General features: G+C 42.9%; 1 pseudogene; it reads right to left on the minus strand.

The window, feature by feature from the left end:
- Nucleotides 1-7,430: 7,430 nt before the first annotated feature.
- On the minus strand, nucleotides 7,431-7,548 carry LOC124614639 (annotated as a pseudogene).
- Nucleotides 7,549-20,078: the final 12,530 nt, after the last annotated feature.

The following is a 20,078-nucleotide window of genomic DNA, read 5'->3' on the forward strand; positions in this document are numbered from 1 at the left end:
TGAGAACAGCGAGAATCTTAACATCAGGATTGATGGTCACGATGTCAATGAAGTTAAGGAATTCTGCTACCTAGGCAGTAAAATAACCAATGACGGACGGAGCAAGGAGGACATCAAAAGCAGACTCGCTATGTCAAAAAAGGCATTTCTGGCCAAGACAAGTCTACTAATATCAAATACCGGCCTTAATTTGGGGAAGAAATTTCTGAGGATGTACGTCTGGAGTACAGCATTGTATGGTAGTGAAACATGGACTGTGGGAAAAGCGGAACAGAAGAGAATCGAAGCATTTGAGATGTGGTGCTATAGACGAATGTTGAAAATTAGGTGGACTGATAAGGTAAGGAATGAGGAGGTTCTACGCAGAATCGGAGAGGAAAGGAATATGTGGAAAACACTGATAAGGAGAAGGGACAGGATGATAGGACACAGAGATTGGAATACGTCAAGCAAATAATTGAGGACGTAGGTTGCAAGTGCTACTCTGAGATGAAGAGGTTAGCACAGGAAAGGAATTCGTGGCGGGCCGCATCAAACCAGTCAGTAGACTGATGACAAAAAAAAAAGACCTTACCACAAATTTCCTAATTTCCAACCATTTTGTGCCTGGTAGTAGTTTCACTGCTCTTCTACCTCTTTCTTAGCTGCTCCCGACATTAGCAAGTGAACGTACGACCAGCTTCGCCGTTTCCGAGATACTCGCTCACAGGCTCTGCGTAATAATAATCTACCCTTTGACAGAGCCGCTTGTCTCATTGGATTTCCCAATTTTCAGCCCACATCTTCAGCGGGGTGATTCCCGTCCGTGTCTGCTCCGCTTACGCAATCTTGTTACGGCGTCACGTGCCCCCAGCCCACCAGCCGGCTTCCAGCGTCTCGGTGAGCAGTGGTCATAACGTCCTGGCTCATCAGTGTAAATGTATGTGTTACGAAGTCTTTTCTAAAGGTATTTGTGTACAGTAGAGCCTTCTGCGAAGTGAAACGTATACAATAAGCATTACAGACAAGAATGGAAACTTGTGAAATGTGGTGGCATAGAAGAACGTTGAAGGTTACATGGGTAGAACGCTTAACAGATGAGGAGGAACTGAATACAACTGGAGAGACAAGAAATTTGTGGCACAACTTGACTGAGTTGATAGGACGGATTCTGACAAGGGAACCTCCCCATCACACCCCCCTCAGATTTAGTTACAAGTTGCCACAGTGGATAGGACTTGAAAAACTGAACACAGATCAATTGAGAAAACAGGAAGAAGTTGTGTGGAACTGTGAAAAAATAAGCAAAATATACAAACTGAGTAGTGCATGGGCCACATAGGCAACATGATGGACTATGTGAGCTCAGGAGCGCCGTGGTGTCGTGGTAGCGTGAGCAGTTGCAGAACGAGAGGTCTTTGGTTCAGGTCTTCCCTCGAGTGAAAATTTTACTTACTTTATTTTTGCATAGTTATTATCTGTCCGTTCGTTCATTGACGTCTCTGTTCACTGTAATAAGTTTAGTGTCTGTGTTTTGCGACCGCATCGCAAAACCGTGCGATTAGTAAGACGAAAGGACGTGCCTCTCCAATGGGAACCGAAAACATTTGATCGCAAGGTCATAGGTCAAGCGATTCCTCCACAGGACAACACATCTGATATATTCTATACGACACTGGTGACGGCATGTGCGTCACATGACAGGAATATGTTGTCGACCCACCTAACTTGTACACTTGGCGAATGGGTAAAAAGATTCTTCTACCTTGCCCGATCTAGGTTTTCTTGTGGATGTGATAATCACTCCCAAAAAAGTGATTAAAACATAAGAGTTTGTCACATAAACTGAAAATAAAAAATTAAACTTTTCACTCGATGGAAGATTTGAACCAAGGACCTTTCGTTCCGCAGCTGCTCGCGTTACCACGGGACCACGGCGCTCTTGAGCTCACGGCATCCTTGTTGTTGCTTATCGTTCGCATGGACCACTCAGTTTGTATATTTTGCTTATTTTTTCATAGTTCCACACAACTCCTTCCTGTTTTCTCGATTGATCTGTGTTCAGTTTTTCAAGGCCTGTCCACTGTGCCAACTTATAACTAAATCTGAGGGGGGTGTGATGGGGAGGTTCCCTTGTGAGACACCAAGGAATGACCAACTTAGTATTGGAGGGGAGTGGGTGGTGGTAGTGGTGGGGGAGGGGTGGATATTATAGAGAGAGACTAAGGGGTGAATACAGGAAGCAGTTTCAGAAGGATGTAGATTGCAGTAGTTACTGGGAGTGGAGGCCTGGGGCACGACAGGGCAGCGTGGCGAGCTGCATCACACCAGTCTTAGCGCTGAAGACAACACCAGCAACAAGTGGTTCAAATGGTTCTGAGCGCTACGGGACTTAACATCTGAGGTCATCAGTCCCTTAGAACTTAGAACTACGTAAACCTAACTAACCTAAGGACATCACACACATCCATGCCCGAGAAAGGATTCGAACCTGCGACAGCTCGGCCACATCGGCCGGCCACCAGCGACAATTGAGTCCAAACATGCATGACATATCATCTCCAGTAGGGCCGTGCGTAGTAAGGCACTGTGGTCTCCAGACCTTCGATTGAGAATAGCTTTATATTTTACCTAAACTGTAATTGTAGTTCCGCTCAGTGATTGTTTGTTGAAAGGCGTCTGCATCAACGATCACGATAAAGAATACATCTGTGGTGTTTGAAAGACCAAACCCGACTTCTACAAATAATAAATTCTTGATAGTAGAATCCAATGCCTAAATTTGTGACAGTCACCTAAGATCCCAGCTTTGTGTTACTGCTCAACGGATTAAAAACTGCACCTCGATTCACTCGCGTCTGGCGATTAGAAACAAGACGTTTATTTTTAAAATAAAGTGTGAACCATCAGGTTATAAATGTGCACAATCTTGTCTCTGCACTCTGAAAGGCATACCCTGGAAAAGCTTATCAACGAATTTAAAACTTCTGACACTGCTTCAAATTCTATTAAACATTAAGCTGAGTAAGTTATGTTTATCTAATGACATCGTACCTTAGTGTATTAAACTTAGTGTAGCACAACGCTCAAAGCAAACAGCAGAACGAGCTAGGCTGGAAATTGAAATTCGGTCCTTGTATTGAAAAGCGATGTGGTGACAGCAAAAATGTGTCCGCGTTAAGGCTGACCCATTGATCCCAGATTGTTGCAGTAATATTTTACTTACGAAGAATTTTACAAATAGTATGGTGATCCGTCTTTGAATCGTGAATCATCAAAGAAAAAATTTTAAATATTTGTACAGTGACATTTGTTTCCTACTTAATTTAAAAATAAGCGTCTCAGTCCAGATTGCACGACACAAGTGAACCGTGGTGCTGTTTTAACCCGTCAGCACAAAATCAGGATCTTAGTGGGCTCTTACAAATTGAGCCATTGGAGTCTACTAGGAAAAGATACAATGCCTGTACACTTACGTTTATTGAATACAAGCATTTGATTTCATAAGGAGATACGACACTACTGACGAAAACTAAAGCTCTACAAAATCAGCTGTGTTTAAGTTACAGTGTACCAGCTGAGTTCGAGACCATCCGCATGCAGACATACGGACTACTTTACGCTGTAGCGTGATATCTTGAGTATCATACGCTATACTAAATGGCTGTTCACACTGTTTCGACTTTTACATCCAAACTGCACCACATATAACATGTTTCTAAAAAATAACATACGCCTGTTAAAGAAGTAAATACTGCACATATGGTCACAATTACGAGGGTCAGTCAAAAAGTAATGCCTCCTATTTTTTTTTCTACGTTTAATTGTCAGGAAATTTAAATGCAATTACATAGGTTGAAAACCACAACATTGAGGATCATTTTGTCATTTTTCAATGTAATCTCCGCCCATCTCTACAGATTTGGTCCATCTTTGAACAAGGGCATGTATCCCAGCACGGTAAAAATCACAGCTCTGCTTCCTAAGCCATTGACGCACGGATGTTTTGACGGCCTCCTCATCTTCAAAATGAATCCCACGATGAGCTTCTTTTAGTGGCCCGAACAGATGGAAGTCTGATGGTGCCAGGTCAGGGCTGTATGGGGGATGAGGCAAAACTTCCCATCCAATTTTGACAATCTCGTCAGAGGTGTGACGACTGGTGTGTGGTCTTGCATTGTCATGCAAAAGAAGAACATCTGCCATTGATTTTGTTGGGCGAACTCGCTGAAGACGCGCTTTAAGTTTGTTGAGGGTTGTGACGTATTGAACAGAATTTATTGTGCATCCCTGCTCCAAAAAATCAACCAGAATCACACCCTCTGTATCCCAGAAAACTGTTGCCATAACTTTCCCTGCCGATCGCACAGTTTTGAATTTTTTCTTCCTCGGCGAGCTTGTGTGACGCCACTCCATTGACTGCCTCTTTGATTCGGGTTCAAAAACATGCACCCATGTTTCGTCCCCGGTCACAATTTTTTTCAGAAACTCATCTCCCTCCAAACGGAAGCGCTGCAAGTGTTGGGAGGCTATTGTTTTCCTTGCCTCTTTATTCTGATCGGTTAACATTCTTGGAACCCACCGTGCACAAACTATTGAGTACCCCAATTGTTTAATAATCGTGATCACACTGCCTTTACTAAGAGAAATAATGCGACACACTTCATCTGCAGTCACCCGACGGTCACCACGAATGATGTCATCAACTTGCTGAATGTTGTGTGGAGTCACTGCACTCACCGGCCTGCCGCTCCGCTTTTCGTCAGTCAACGGTGTTTGCCCTTCAGCTTCCTTACAACGACGAACCCATCGTCTAACAGTGCTGACATCCACTGTCACAACACCATACACCTTCTTCAGTCTTTCATGAATGCGTATGGGCGTTTCACCTTCTGCATTCAAGAATTCAATCACACAACGCTGTCTCAAACGAACATCGATGTCGGCCATCTTACAAACTTCTGCTGTGCTGCCACCTGTTGACACAGAAAGTTACTACTGCAGTGGATTGCAGAAGAAGATTTGAGGAATGGCGCCAAATTCAAATTTTTCACTTAACTTAATTTCTTTAAGTAGAAAAAAAATGGGAGGCATTACTTTTTGACCGACCCTCGTAGACCAGTATCTCTTGGAAGACGAGCTGCTTGTCATGTTTGATTAATCCTTGATCTTCTTGTGTATAAAATACATGTCATTCATTTGAATATTTGATGTAGTAGCAGTAAAGGACTATCAAGGATCTTGAAAGGATCTTTGTAAATCTTCGGTCTAATTTTTAACGGCACTTTCACTGATACAGAAGTCTGCGAAACGCCAGTTTGCAATTCTTAACCTTTACTGCTAAAAATTATTTTCAAATAACTGACAGTGATATTGAAGAACATCTGCGAAATGCATGACAGTGAAATATATTACAGCAGGATTAGCCATTTTTATACCAAAGTTCTTTCGTTAATTTTCTACATACAGGACACGTGGATAGTAATGTAACATACTGCCTAGGCTCTCGGGAGTTACTTACTGTGACACTGTAGTCAGAATATTTCAAGGCAGCCCCGACTGGCCTTCTGCATCAGACGTTATTGACAGCTGTTGGGCGATTCCAGAAGACTTCTTTGGATCTTTCACTAGCAGTCAACGTTATCGGCTAGAGACGGCGAGCAGGGATTGCAAAGTTCGAGTGCCACAGGAAGAAACAATATTTGAATAATAATGGCACTTACTAACTCCTGTTCAAATTGTAAAGGCTAACAAAAACAGTGGGGGAAATAAAAGTTAAATGTTACCAATTTCAAACTACCGAATTCTTTCACTACGATTTTGGTAAACTGCAGCTAGATAATAACTGAATTAGATAAGAAAGGTTCTGATGCGACGACAACTAGGTACAAGATCACTTAACCTGTGAGCTACTGTGTAGAACATGATAGTGCAAAACCTATTTGTAGCTTGACTCACATTTCAACAGTATGACTGCGAGCATTATTTATATTTTTCTATCGACTAAAATTCTCTATCATTCTTGCATGCGTTACACACAGCAGTCACCTCGGGAAAATTATTTGTCACAATCCGGAATGAATGCACGTGCTAAAAATGAACTGACGTGTAACTCTATTCAAAAATATAAGTATATAAAAATCTTTATTTACACTCAAATAGTGAGTGAACCGGCAGTTATAAAGCTTTGGCCTACTTACTGTAGCTATTTACGTTGGAGTCCGCTCCTCTTCCGACAGGTAATTACCGTTTCTATCTTGCTTACTATCATCGCACTGTTTGCTCGTCGGATGTTTGTAATCTCCTTGGTCATCAGTATTTCCTTATGACAGTATTAATTAGGTGCACTGGAGAACCGTATTTCTGACCACATTCTTAAGTATACGCCTGTGCGATTGTATTACCGTGGCGTGTTCTTTTCAAACATATTTTAACTTTTAATGTCTGCGCAGATCGCTATCGTAACGGAAACAGAGCAACGTGGCTCCGCTGTTACTACAACGCATTATCATCTAGGAAGAGCAGGGTTCAAATCGTCCAGTCATGCTGATTTAGGTGTACCGTGAGTTGCCGAAATCGATCGTAGAGAACACGGTCAGTTTCCTTCTGCATCGTTTGTTTGTCTGATGCCGTGCTCCGTCTGTAGTGTCTTCGACCTTACGTTAAACTGTTATCTTTCTTTTTGTTACATGGATTACACTCGTCGATCTCTATAAAGGCAGTCTGTGAATGCCTCAACTGCACACCGTTGTCCGTCATTATTTCGCGGTTGGCACCCTTCAGCTACTTCTCTGACTATGCTTTAACAGTACAATGTATTTTCGCATTCTTAATTCGCTTTATCGTTTATAGCTTCAGTTTAAGTACTCCCATATAAAGTTCACAGTTAACAACACGTCATCTACAGCACAGTGCTCAAAAGAAGCAGCAAAACGGCCTGGGTCGAAAAATGAAATTAGATCTTGTATTCAGACAACCGAAGTGAGGAATCATCCTGTCTCTATGCTCGTGGCCGTGCGGTTCTAGGCACTTCAGTCCGGGACCGCGTGGCTGCTACGGTCGCAGGTTCGAATCCTGCCTCGGGCATGGATGTGTGTGATGCCCTTAGGTTAGTTTGGTTTAAGTAGTTCTAAGTTCTAGGGGACTGATGACCTCAGACGTTGAGTCCCATAGTGCTCAGAGCCAAGAAAAAGGGAAAAGAGTTGCAAAATTCTTGAAAGTTACGAAATAAAACTAAACTAAACTCCTCCCGCACGGGTCATGAAGGCCCAAAGGTTCCGACCGGCCGCCGTGTCATCCTCAGCCCACAGGCGTCACTGGATGCGGATACGGAGGGGCATGTGGTCAGCACACCGCTCTCCCGGCCGTATGTCAGTTTCGGAGACTGGAGCCGCTACTTCTCAATCAAGTAGCTCCTCAGTTTGCCTCATAAGGGCTGAGTGCACCCCGCTTGCCAACAGCGCTCGGCAGACCGGATGGTCATCCATCCAAGTGCTAGCCCAGCCCGACAGCGCTTAAGATCGGTGATCTGACGGGAACCGGTGTTACCACTGCGGCAAGGCCGTTGGCCCTAAGGTAAGAAATGGAGAACGTTAAAAGATCGAACCTAGTGTTCTTGTATCTGTAGAAAAAAAAATACATGCATGTAATTGGTATATTAATTATCCGTTGTTTCAATGAGATAGCATGACAGAAAAAGGTAATTAACAATATCAGTGAACAATATATGTATGGGAAGTAAAGACTGACATATTACACTGCTGGAAAAAAAATCGCAACACCAAAAAAGTAGAGTAATGACGTCGCAAGAAGGTAAAAGTAGAGTAATGAGATTCCAGGAATACATTCGTCTAGGTAAAATATTGAAGTGATTAACGTTTCAAGATCACAGGTTAATGCAAGCGCGAGATAAAGCACTGAGAATGTGAATTGCTGGTACGTTTTAACAGGTGTAACTGACAGAATGTTGGATGCAAACAGACAACTGTGCATGCCTTGTGTTGTACAGGTGCCAGATGTCAATTCGAGGGATGGATTTCCATGCCTGTTGACTTGGTCGGTCAGTACTGGGACGGTTACTGCTGTTTGTGGATGGCGCTGGAGTTGTCGTCCGGTGATGTCTCATGTGTGCTCGATTGGAGACAGATCTGGTGATCGGAGAGGTCGAGGTAATATGTCGACACTCTGTAAGGCATGCTGGGTTACAACAGTGGTAAGTGGGCGAGCGTTATCCTTCTGGAAAACACCCCCTGGAATGCTCTTCATGAATGGCAGCACAACATGTGTACAAATTTCCAGTCAGGTCTGCGTGGGATAAGCATGAGAATGCACCTGCAGTCGGACGAAATCGCACCCTAGATCACAACTCCAGGTTTAGGTCCAGTATATCTAGCATGCTGACCGATTGTTTGCGGGCCCTCAACTGGTCTTCTAACCAAAACACGGTCACCACTGGCATCGAGGCAGAACAAGCTTTCGTCAGAAACTACAACAGACCTCGACCCCGCCCTCCGAGCAATTGATTTGCACCATGTCGTAATTGGCGGTGGTTTGCGGTCGGCAGAGTGTACGCTACAGGTCTTTTGGCTCGGAGCTGTCCTTGAAGTAATCGATTTGTAACAGGTCACTGTGGTGCCAGCTGCTGCTCGAACTGCTGTTGCAGATGCAGTACGATGCTCCGAACACGCTGGTCTTCGTTCTCGGTAGTGCCACGTGACCGTCCGGTGTCCGGTCTTTTTGCGAGAGCCAGCAATCATGTACGTTGGCTGCATTCCTGCCAAGTCTTTTTGTAATATCGTAAAAGGAACACCTAGCTTCACGTAGGCCTATTACACGACGTCGTTTAAACTCAGTTAGGTGTTGATATGGACGTCTTCGTCGCCTTAAACGCATTCTTGACTAACATCAACTCACCACGTCCATTCTCAAAGGTAACTAAGGCTCACGACCGTTACAGCGTTCATGTAGGTTAATTCTTACCAAGAAGAAGACAGAAACCAGCCACTATTAATACTGCCATTTATTTATTTACAAATACTTGTACACTTCTGGCCACCGTAAATGCAACACCCTGAATGAAACATCCGAATCAAGTGAAATTTACACCATGAGTTTGCAGCGATGAGATATGCAACTGATTAGAATTTCAGCGTAGACGCACATCACGCCCGCCTGTGGCGCCACCTCATAGCGCCATTTAAGGCTTGGCGATTTCGACGAGTGTACGTTCGGCACGTGTGTTTACCTTGTGGTTGTTTCACAAGACGATCAGTTACGCCTCGTAGACAACAGCGAACATCGTTTGATCAAGTATCCGAGTTCGACAGAGGAAGGATAGTGGCTTACCGAGATTGTGGATTATCATACAGAGAAATCGCTAGTCGTGTTGGACAAAACCAAACAACTGTAATGCGGATACGTGACCGTTGGATGCAGGAGGGTACGACGGACCGACGTGGTCGATCGCATTCACCTCAGTGCACCACTGCACGTGCTGATAGGCAAATTGTGCGCATGGCAGTGACGGATCGCTCAGTGACATCCCGAACCGTAGCACAGCACATTGCGTCTGTAACGCATCATCCAGTGTCTGCGCGTACCATTCGACGCCGTTTACAGCAGAGTGGTCTGTCCGCAAGACGTCCATTGCTTCGTCTACCATTGACGCAGAACCACAGACGTCTCCGTCGCCAATGGTGTGATGACAGACGGATGTGGACGGCAGAATGGAATGACGTTGTCTTTACTGACGAGGCACGCTTCTGTCTGCAGCACCACGATGGTCGGATTCGAGTGTGGAGACACCGTGGAGAGAGGATGCTGGACAGCTGCATTATGCACCGCCACACTGGTCTTGCACCGGGTATTATGGTATGGGGCGGTATTGGATATTACTCTCGCACGCCTCTAGTACGCATTGCCGGTACTTTAAATAGCCGGCGCTACATATCCGAGGTGCTGGAGCCAGTTGTCCTTCCTTACCTTAAGGGCTCGGCCACAGCCATATTTCTACAGGATAATGCGCGACCACACGTGGCACGCATTTTCCAAAGGTTCTTCGTCAATAACCTGATTGAATTGCTTCCCTGGCCGGCTCGCTCTCCGGATCTTTCGCCGATAGAAAACATGTGGTCCATGGTTGCTCAACGAGTGACCCAGATTACATCCCCAGCTGCCACACCAGATGATCTTTGGCAACGTGTGGAAGCTGCTTGGGCTGCTGTACCCCAGGAACACATCCAACGTCTCTTTGACTCAATGCCGAGACGTGTGGCAGCGGTGATCAACAATGGCGGCTACTCTGGCTACTGGTTCTGGCAGGAACCACATGCCACAGACGTCTGTAAACGTAATCATTTGATACTTGGTCAACATGTTATCTACAAAATAAATTTTGTTGTGCTACCTCTTGTCTTTCTTGGTGTTGCATTTACGGTGGCCAGCAGTATATTTGTAAATCTGCAATCTTTGAGATAACTTCACATGCGTTACTTAAAACAAACTTGATTTGCATCCACATAGTGCCGCTATTAGTGCCACTTTTATGCGACTAGTGCGAAATCTGAATAGACATCATCTTTCGAATGTAGAAACACCCCTAGCAACTTACGTTTATGTCGGGCAACTCCTTCCTGGTGTTGCGATTCTTTTTCCGCCAGTGTATTTGAAACAGAATGAGGGTCAAATAATTAAAATAACTGAGGGAGAATAAACTGAAAATTAGGACACAAGACGATTAACCTTATGTAGATGTTTTCAACAGGCAAACATCGGTGAATGAATAGGAACAGAAAGCTTGGAAACCACAGTCTGAACGAAGACACTGAATTAAGCCTAAGGTATTTTTAAATTTGATAAGATTTCTGGAAAACTATAAAAAACCAAGAAAAGTGCGAAATGCGTTCGCACTCTTGAGTGTTTCGCACGAATTTATTTATGTAGAAAGACAGTTCATGATGAGTGAATTTGCGAGTGTCGAAATATGTGATATAAGTGGCCGTATTCGTTCATTGCACTGACTGAGAAGACCATAGAGTGAATGTATAAGGCTTTCGTTTCTACCGACGAGGTATGAAGCAGGACAATCGCCGTACCACGAGCGACAAGCAGTGTCCATCCCTTCGCCGGATGACTGGTGCCCAGTCCTCTCTGAGCTTCACGTTCATGTGGCAGGTTGTCCACTGAACATATCTGGGATATATTGGCCGGCAGTTGCTAGTCTAGGTCTTGTCAGAATGAGAGGAAGCTGTTTTTTCTCCATATGCTAATTCACACCGTATCGAATTTTCGAATTCAGAGGTCAGATACGGCTCTTTAAACATAACCACCTGCATATTGTTAGGTTTTTGTTGTTGTGATCTTCAGTCCTGAGACTGGTTTGATGCAGATCTCCATGCTACTCTATCCTGTGCAAGCTTCTTCATCTCCCAGTACATACTGGAGCCTACATTCTTCTGAACCTGTTTAGTGTATTCATCTTTTGGTCTCCCTCTACGCTCCAATACTAAATTGGTGATCCCTTGATGCCTCAGAACATGTCCTACCAACCGATCCCTTCTTCTAGTCAGGTTGTGCCACAAGCTTCTCTTCTTCCCAATTCTGTTCAATACCTCCTCATTAGTTATGTGGTCTACCCATCTAATCTTCAGTATTCTTCTGTAGCACCACATTTCAAAAGCTTCTATTCTCTTCTTGTCCGAACTACTTATCGTCCATGTTTCACATCCATACATGGCTACATTCCATACAAATACTTTCAGAAACGACCTCCTGACGCTTAAATCTATACTCAATGTTAACAAATTTCTCTTCTGCAGAAAAGCTTTCCTTGCCATTGCCAGTCTACATTTTATATCCTCTCTACTTCCACCATCATCAGTTTTTTGCTCCCCAAATAGCAAAACTCATTTACTACGTTAAGCGTCTCATTTCCTAATCTAATTCCCGCAGCATCACCCGACTTAATTCGACTACATTCCTCGTTTTGCCCTTGTTGATGTTCATCTTATATCCTCCTTTCAAGACACTGTCCATACCGTTCAGCTGCTCTTCCAATTCCTTTGCTATCTCTGACAGAATTACAATGTCATCGGCGAACCTCAAAGTTCTTATTTCTTCTGCATGGATTTTAATACCTACTCCAAATTTTTCTTTTGTTTCCTTTACTGCTTGCTCAATATACAGATTGAATAACATCGGGGATAGGCTACAACCCCGTCTCACTCCCTTTCCAACCACTGCTTCCCTTTTATGCCCCTCGACTCTTATAACTGCCATCTGGTTTCTGTACAATCTGTAAACAGCCTTTCGCTCCCTGTATTTTACCCCTGCCACCTTCAGAATTAGAAAGACAGTATTCCAGTCAACATTGTCAAAAGCTTTCTCTAAGTCTACATATACTGGAAACATAGGTTTGACTTTTCTTAATCTATTTTCTATGGTAAGTCCTAGGGTCAGTATTGCCTCGCGTGTACCAACATTTCTACGGAATCAAAACTGATTGTGGTGTCACCGCCAGACACCACACTTGCTAGGTGGTAGCTTAAATCGGCCGCGGTCCATTTAGTACATGTCGGACCCGCGTGTCGCCACTGTGTGATAGCAGACCTAGCGCCACCACAAGGCAGGTCTCGAGATACGATAGAGCACTCGCCCAGTTGTACGACGACATTGCTAGCGACAATACGGACGAAGCCTTCCTCTCATTTGCCGAGAGACAGTTAGAATAGCCTTCTGCTAAGTCCATGGCTACGACCTAGCAAGGCGCCACTAGCCTTACATAGTTTGAGAGTTATAGTATAAATGTCTCAAGAAGAACGCTGTAGTCATCAACTAATAAAGTTAAGTATAAAGCAGCTACGTACTTTTCTTGCTACCATTCAATAGTTATCCTGTTCCAGAATTCACGCCCGTCTGCGTTAGATAGCGTGCCTATCGGCCCCCTCAAAATAACACTGTGTCGGCACTCCTGTCGACACATCACTGATCTTCCCCGAGGTCGGCTTCTACCAGTTTTTCCATTCGTCTGTAAAGAATTCGTGTCAGTATTTTGAAGCCGTGGCTCATTAAACTGATAGTTCGGTAATTTTCACATCTGTCAACACCTGCTTTCTTTGGAATTGCAATTTTTATATTCTTCTTGAAGTCTGAGGGTATTTCGTCTGTCTCATACATCTTGCTCATCAGATCGCAGAGTTTTGTCAGGGCTGGCTCTCCCAAGGCTGTCAGTAGTTCTAATGGAATGTTGACTATTCCCGGGGCCTTGTTTCGACTTAGGTCTTTCAGTGCTCTGCCAAACTCTTCACGCAGTATCATATCTCCCATTTCATCTTCATCCTCTTTCATTTCGATAATATTGTCCTCAAATACATAGCCCTTGTATAGAACCTCTACATACTCCTTCCACCTTTGTGCTTTCCCTTCTTTACTTAGAACTGGGTTTCCATCTGAGCTCTTGACAAGTGGTTCTCTTTTCTCCAAAGGTCTCTTTAATTTTCCTGTAGGCAGTACCTATCTTACCCCTAGTGAGATATACCTCTACATCCTTAAATTTGTCCTCTAGCCATCTCTGCTTAGCCATTTTGCACTTCCCGTCGATCTTATTTTTGAGACGTTTGTATTCCTTTTTGCCTGCTTCATTTACTGTATTTTTATATTTCCTCCTCTCATCAATTAAATACAATATATCTTCTGTTACACAAGGATTTCTACTTGCCCTCATCTTTTTACCTTATTGATCCTCTGCTACCTTAACTGTTTCGTCCCTCAAAGCAACCCATTCTTCTTCTACTGTATTTCTTTCCCCAATTCCTGTCAATCGTTCCCTAATGCTCTCCCTGAAGCTCTCTACAATCTCTTGTTCTGTCAGTATATCCAGGTCCCATCTCCTTAGATTCCCATCTTTTTGCAGTTTCTTCAGTTTTAATCTACAGTTCGTAACCAATAGATTGTGGTCAGTCCACATCTGCCCTGGAAATGTCTTACAATTTAAAACCTGGTTCCTAAATCTCTGTCTTACCATTGTATAATCTATCTGAAACCTTCTAGTATCTCCAGGTCTCTTCCATGTATACAACCTTCTTTTATGATTCTTGAACCAAGTTTTAGCAATGATTAAGTTATGCGCTGTGGAAAATTCTGCGAGGCGGCTTCCTCTTTCATTCCTTACCCCCATTTCATATTCACCTACTACATTGTTAGGTTATAAATCCCTAATATGAAGTTAATTTCAGTAACGCATACTCTTTTTGCTGTAGGCATCTTCACAAACGTATAGCTATTTCAACAATTCCTACAAGCGACTTCACTTTTATCTAGCGCACAGTGTTTGTCTTTGTGGACCTCCAACAGACCAGGAGATGTATTCTGCTAAGCTTTTGGTCATTTTAGGCTTGTCTCGCGTGTTACATCTTCAATCGACAGTGAAACCACCAGGATTGTGAATGCAGCTTAAAAATATTAAGTTTATTTAGTCTTATTCATCTCACAAATAGTGAAATTTTTAAGTAGCAAGTACTAGCATCCTTTTGTCGTGGGTATTATTTTTAGGAGGAGCTCCTTTACCTCGTCATAAGGCTTTATGGAGTCTATAAAATTTTCCTTTTCTTACCTCCTCGTTTCTTCCAACGTAATGCAGCGCTATGCAAAAATCTCATCATACGCCCTATTAGTCTACTTTTTCTTTCCTCTGTTACCTCATTTAACTGGTTTTTTTACCTACGGTTTTCTTTGTTCACCTTCATTGATAATTTTTTCAGGGCATTGAACTCTGCCGCGCGGGATTAGCCGAGCGGTCTCAGGCGCTGCAGTCATGGACTGTGCGGCTGGTCCCTGCGGAGGTTCGAGCTCTCCCTCGGGCATGGGTGTGTGTGTTTGTCCTAAGGATAATTTAGGTTGAGTAGTGTGTAAGCTTAGGGACTGATGACATTAGCAGTTAAGTCCCATAAGATTTCACCCACACATTGAAGTCTAAACATACATAGCCAGTGCCACATTTCGAAGACATTAAGTTTATTTTCTCGAGCATCTTGAAGGACTTTTACATTGGAAGTAGGAACTAAGAAAGCCTGCAGTCACTAATTTTCGTGTTTTGTTAAATACACGATGCATTTCGGACCCTGTGGGTCCATTATCGAGTGTAACTTGTCTTAATACATGATTTATTTTTGCTCTTGAATGAGGTGAAATGTATCTAAATCTGTTAGAACAACTACAGACATACCGCCATGAAATAAAAAACGGAGAGACTATGTTAAATGAACAAACATATTTCGCAAGCCCCCCAGTTATTTCATTAATTTTGAAGACTTATTCTAAAGTTATTCCTTGCGTATGTCAATTGGTTAATAATCAGATGTCTGGCATCACGAATAAATTCATTTTTGATCACACCACGGACAACAACGTCTGTTAAGTGTTTACAAACATGTATATGCAAATGTGCCTCTCGAGCAAAATGATATGTATGAATAGGATGGAGAAAAGAATGTGCGAAGGTATTAAAAAGTTAACAACGTTTTTCTTGGATTATGTAGTAAGTTAAGACTTCATTTTGTACACCATTTCCGCATTTGACTTAACGAAATTCATAACCTAACACCCAATCTTTTCATGACAGGAATACACATTTCGCCTCATTCAAGAGCAAAAATTAATCATGTATTAAGACAAGTTACACTTGATGATGGACCCACAGGGTCCGAAATGCATCGTGTATTTAAGAAAACACGAAAATTTGTGACTAAAAGCGTTTTTTAGATCATACCTCCAGTGTACTGAATACAGTCACGTTTGACGCTGCAAAATATGGATAAAATTAAGCTGAAGGACCTTTGTCAGAACCGTACAATGCAGTACTCCAAATGTAGGTACTAACGAAGTACTTTTCCGTCTTCCTTGAAATACTTTCATGTTAGTATCGGTGGCTAACCAGGTGCTATCATTCGCCTAATATACTGACGTAATGAGATGTCTGTGAGCAGTCAGCTGCAGCACTGAGAGGTCACGGTTGAACCTTATAGCAGGCAGCCCCACGGACAATACTTCCGCTTCTGGTTCATCATCTTAACACCTGACGAAGAAGGCGGCCTTGCTGGAAGTAATTTCTCGTCGCGTGTGCTCTTCTGCACGCAGTCGCCCCGACTTTTAATTACTACTTCAGCAGATCTGCATAATAACCACGTGCGGACGCCCCCCGTACTAATGATAATTCGTCCCGGGCATCAACAAGACAGCCTGCTGACACCTTATTAAATGACGCACCTTCCCTAACGAGCGGCCCGCAGCGCAGCGTCGCTCCATTTTCCCCAGTTCCGCGAACCCGGATTCAACGGCACGGCCTGAGACGCTCTCGGATCACGGTGCAGGATTTGGAGGTCGCAGCGTGCACGAGGAGACCCTGAATACGTGTAGCACAACTGTGTGATGCACCAATTATTTTCGAACAGCTGTCTGGCGGCCGTCACTGAGAACCGCGGCAGGTACCGGGGCGGCTGACACCCCGCCAGTGTGGGAAGACCGCTAAGGGGAAACAGCGAGGACGTCTCGTCCTAACCATACAAGGGCCAGCCACCAAGATTTAATTATTAAGGGGCTCCGGAACGCCCTATACTTGCAATGCTAAAATAACGCTTATAAATTATGATGTGGTCTGCTAAGGCAGCCAGTCCACAGTGACGGGTAGCCGAAAGAAAGGCACGCGTACACACACGCCGACTGGCGTGAATTCTGGAACAGGATAAGTATTGACTTCTAATAAGAAAAGTATGCAGCTCCTCGAAACTTAACTTTATTCTTTGTTGGTTTACAACGTTCTTCTTGAGACATTTATACGATAACTCTCAAACTATGTAAAGCTAATGGCGCCTAGCTAGGTCGTAGCCATGGACTGAGCTGAAGGCTATTCTAACTGTCTCTCGGCAAATGAGAGGAAGGCTTCGTCCGTATAGTCGCTAGCAATGTCGTCCGTACAACTGGGCGAGTGCTCTATCGTATCTCGAGACCTGACTTGTGGTGGCGCTCGGTCTGCGATCACACAGTGGCGACACGCGGGTCCGACATGTACTAAATGGACCGCGGCCGATTTAAGCTACCACCTAGCAAGTGTGGTGTCTGGCGGTGACACCACAAATTACATCTTTCCTCACAAAGTATTTGAGGTAGGAAGTTGAACTTTTTATAGATTATTTATTGGAATATGGGCTACAACTTAACACAGGGATTTTACAAAATTTTAGTTCAGTTATTAAAGATGATTTTTTTTCAATTGTAATGAAAATTCACAACATTTTTTTGCAATTTTTTATTTATATATTCAAAAATACACAGTTTTTTGGAAAAAGGCTGTGTTAAATTATGCAGAAGGTACTGTGTAACATTTACTGAAAGTTTGAAACAAATATGTTTGGAAGATCCTTAGAAAACATGTAATTAGTATGAGAAAATAAAAGTTTTGGGAATCGAGCGACAAAGATTGGATTAACTTTTTAGTGCATTCCAGGTCCATAGGATGGATTATCTTCATCCTCTGCAAACTCTTCCTCCAGCTTCCTCTTGTTCCTCCTCCTGTTTACTCTTGCTTGTATTTCTAGACTCTTTACAGCCCTGTCTGCAGCCCGAAGGCGTTCCTTGTCTAAAGCAAGCATCGCTCGTTGTTGTGTTCGTAGATTTTGCTACCATTTTCTTCAGTTGCAGTTACTGCAACACTGTTCCAAAAGGTGGTCATGTATGAACACTTATCACATTTCAGTTGTATTTCACTAGCAAGTCCAACGTGCTTTATTACGGAGAGTTCCAGACCAACTTCACTACAATGAATACATCTTACACAGTTTGAAAAAAATTCCTTTGAGAACCGACATATCAAATATTTCATTCACATCCGATTCGCCCATAAAACATTCATAGTTTTCACTCATTGAACCAAGCTTCTTCTGTGAAGTATTTTCTTTCCCACTTTGACTGCTATGGGCAGGTGTACTTGAGAGGTTAGGTTCACTCACTTCGTTATCGTCTTTATTGTTTACAGTAATAACACATACCTTTGGTTTTCCAACATCTCTCCTTTTCTTAAAAGCCTTCAGAGGATTTCTAATAACTTTACTTTTACTCATTATTATACTTCAACAAAACAGAATCTCAAGAAACAGAATTAATTACGAATATTTTCGAGATAACGACAGAGTAAATAAACATGAAACAATCGACAATCACACCAGCGATATATATTGAACCATCACAGGTTAGCCACAACGCATACTTTATCTCACATCACTAAAATGTACCTGATGAACACGGACGTTAACAATAACACCATTTGACAGCAGTTTAACAGCGCCACAGTGGGTCACGCCCATGTAGAACACATTTCAAAAAAAATTTAAAAATAGTTGTAGTCTTCGGAATTGAATAAATTATATATCTATTAAAAGGTAATGGTCTGCAGATTCAGAAACGCAAAAAAGTAAAAATTGAACTTTTCACGATTTTGAGCATTTCCGGAGCCCCTTAACTCGAAAAAAATAAGAGGCGCAATCATTTTCGCATAAAATATTGAATGAGGCAAACATGCGCAGCCGAGAAACATGTTAATAGAATAAAAATCCTCTTAAGCTCGAAGTCATTTCTTGTTTATATCATGGCCGGTTTCGAAACTTAAAGTTTCATCTTCAGGTGCTGTCAAATAATTATGGAAACACTGTTATGTGGCAGCCAGGCCAATCTGTCCTGAGAGATCAAGCACACACCAAACAAAGGCATGGGAGCTGAGGACCAGCAACTCGATAATCGCCACGGAAGTGTCCTTAATGATGTGGTGGCACCTGAAGATGAAATGTTAGACTTCGAAACTGGTAGTGAAATAAGTAAGAAATTACTGGTAACTGAAGCGGTTTTTCTTCTAATCATAAAATCAGTTTGCTTATATGCATGCCTGAAAGAACAGACACTGTTGACGATCCGCAGCTGTACGGAATATTTATAAATTAATTCGCTGACCCCGAATTTCTTGTTATCAGCAGTATTAGGTAAAGATCTACCACCCAGTAATGGCAAATGAAAACTTGTGTCGCTTTCGGACTCAAAGCAGGCTGTCTCGCTTATTGCAAGTGGTCGTCCTTAATCAATCTGTTTCGCTGCTCTCTTTCTCTCTCTCCCTCTCTCTCCCTCCCTCTCTCTCTCTCTCTCTCTCTCTCTCTCTCTCTGTTTCTCTCTCTCTTTTAACACTGATTTCCGACATATCGCTAGCAGTCTCCTCAGCCACTTCGGCTATTTGTGCAAGCTCTCTGGATCTGTCTACATCCTTATATCGTAGTCCACTAAATTCATGACGTAATGCTCCCTACATTACTTAGATGCAAGCAGCAAGGAGAATGAGAGACGACGAGGAATAGAGACCAGTGTTGTTATCATCGTGTGCCCGCCTAGGCCTCTAATACTTTCATGCATGCCTGAATCAACAGACTCTGTTGACGACCCACAGCTTTTAACAAGATAATAATAAGTTGTCGTCTCTCTCTCTATGAATAGATGATGAATGCAGCTAGCCGCTAACTTTGTGTAATGTCTTGTCTGTATAGACGTGTACCTGTTGCCTTTAAGACCCTTTCACCTTCACACATAAATCTATACAGTAATGTAAGGGCCTCCCGTGTCCTGGCTGATCCGTGATAAGACAGGCGAAAATTAGACTAATGGAGGATTATTAGTATTATCTCTATTGTCATTCGCTCTCTCTCTTTCTCTCCTTTATCTATGTACAGATTTTAATATAATATTTCATTACGTGAAATCAGCCAAATAGGATCTTTGGTGGGGTCCTTCGTATTGGTAATCAGCGGCTGGCTTGCTGTAAGAGATCTTTACATTTATTATTACTGTTAAACACTGTATTCAGTCGGGAGAATCAATCGTGTGGACAATTTGTTCCTTTTACGAAAGACTGCGAATTCCAGATGTGTACGAAGCCTTTTTGAACGATTTAACACAGACTCAGTGATTGCAGGCTCTCTTCGACACAGCTGAAACTTCCCCACTAATTACAGGGCCAACGTGATCATCAAATGGTTCAGAAAAACTCATTCGTTCATTCACTCCGGAACAAA

This window comes from Schistocerca americana, chromosome 4 (genome assembly GCF_021461395.2).
Source record: "Schistocerca americana isolate TAMUIC-IGC-003095 chromosome 4, iqSchAmer2.1, whole genome shotgun sequence".
NCBI classification, from domain to species: Eukaryota; Metazoa; Arthropoda; class Insecta; order Orthoptera; family Acrididae; genus Schistocerca; species Schistocerca americana.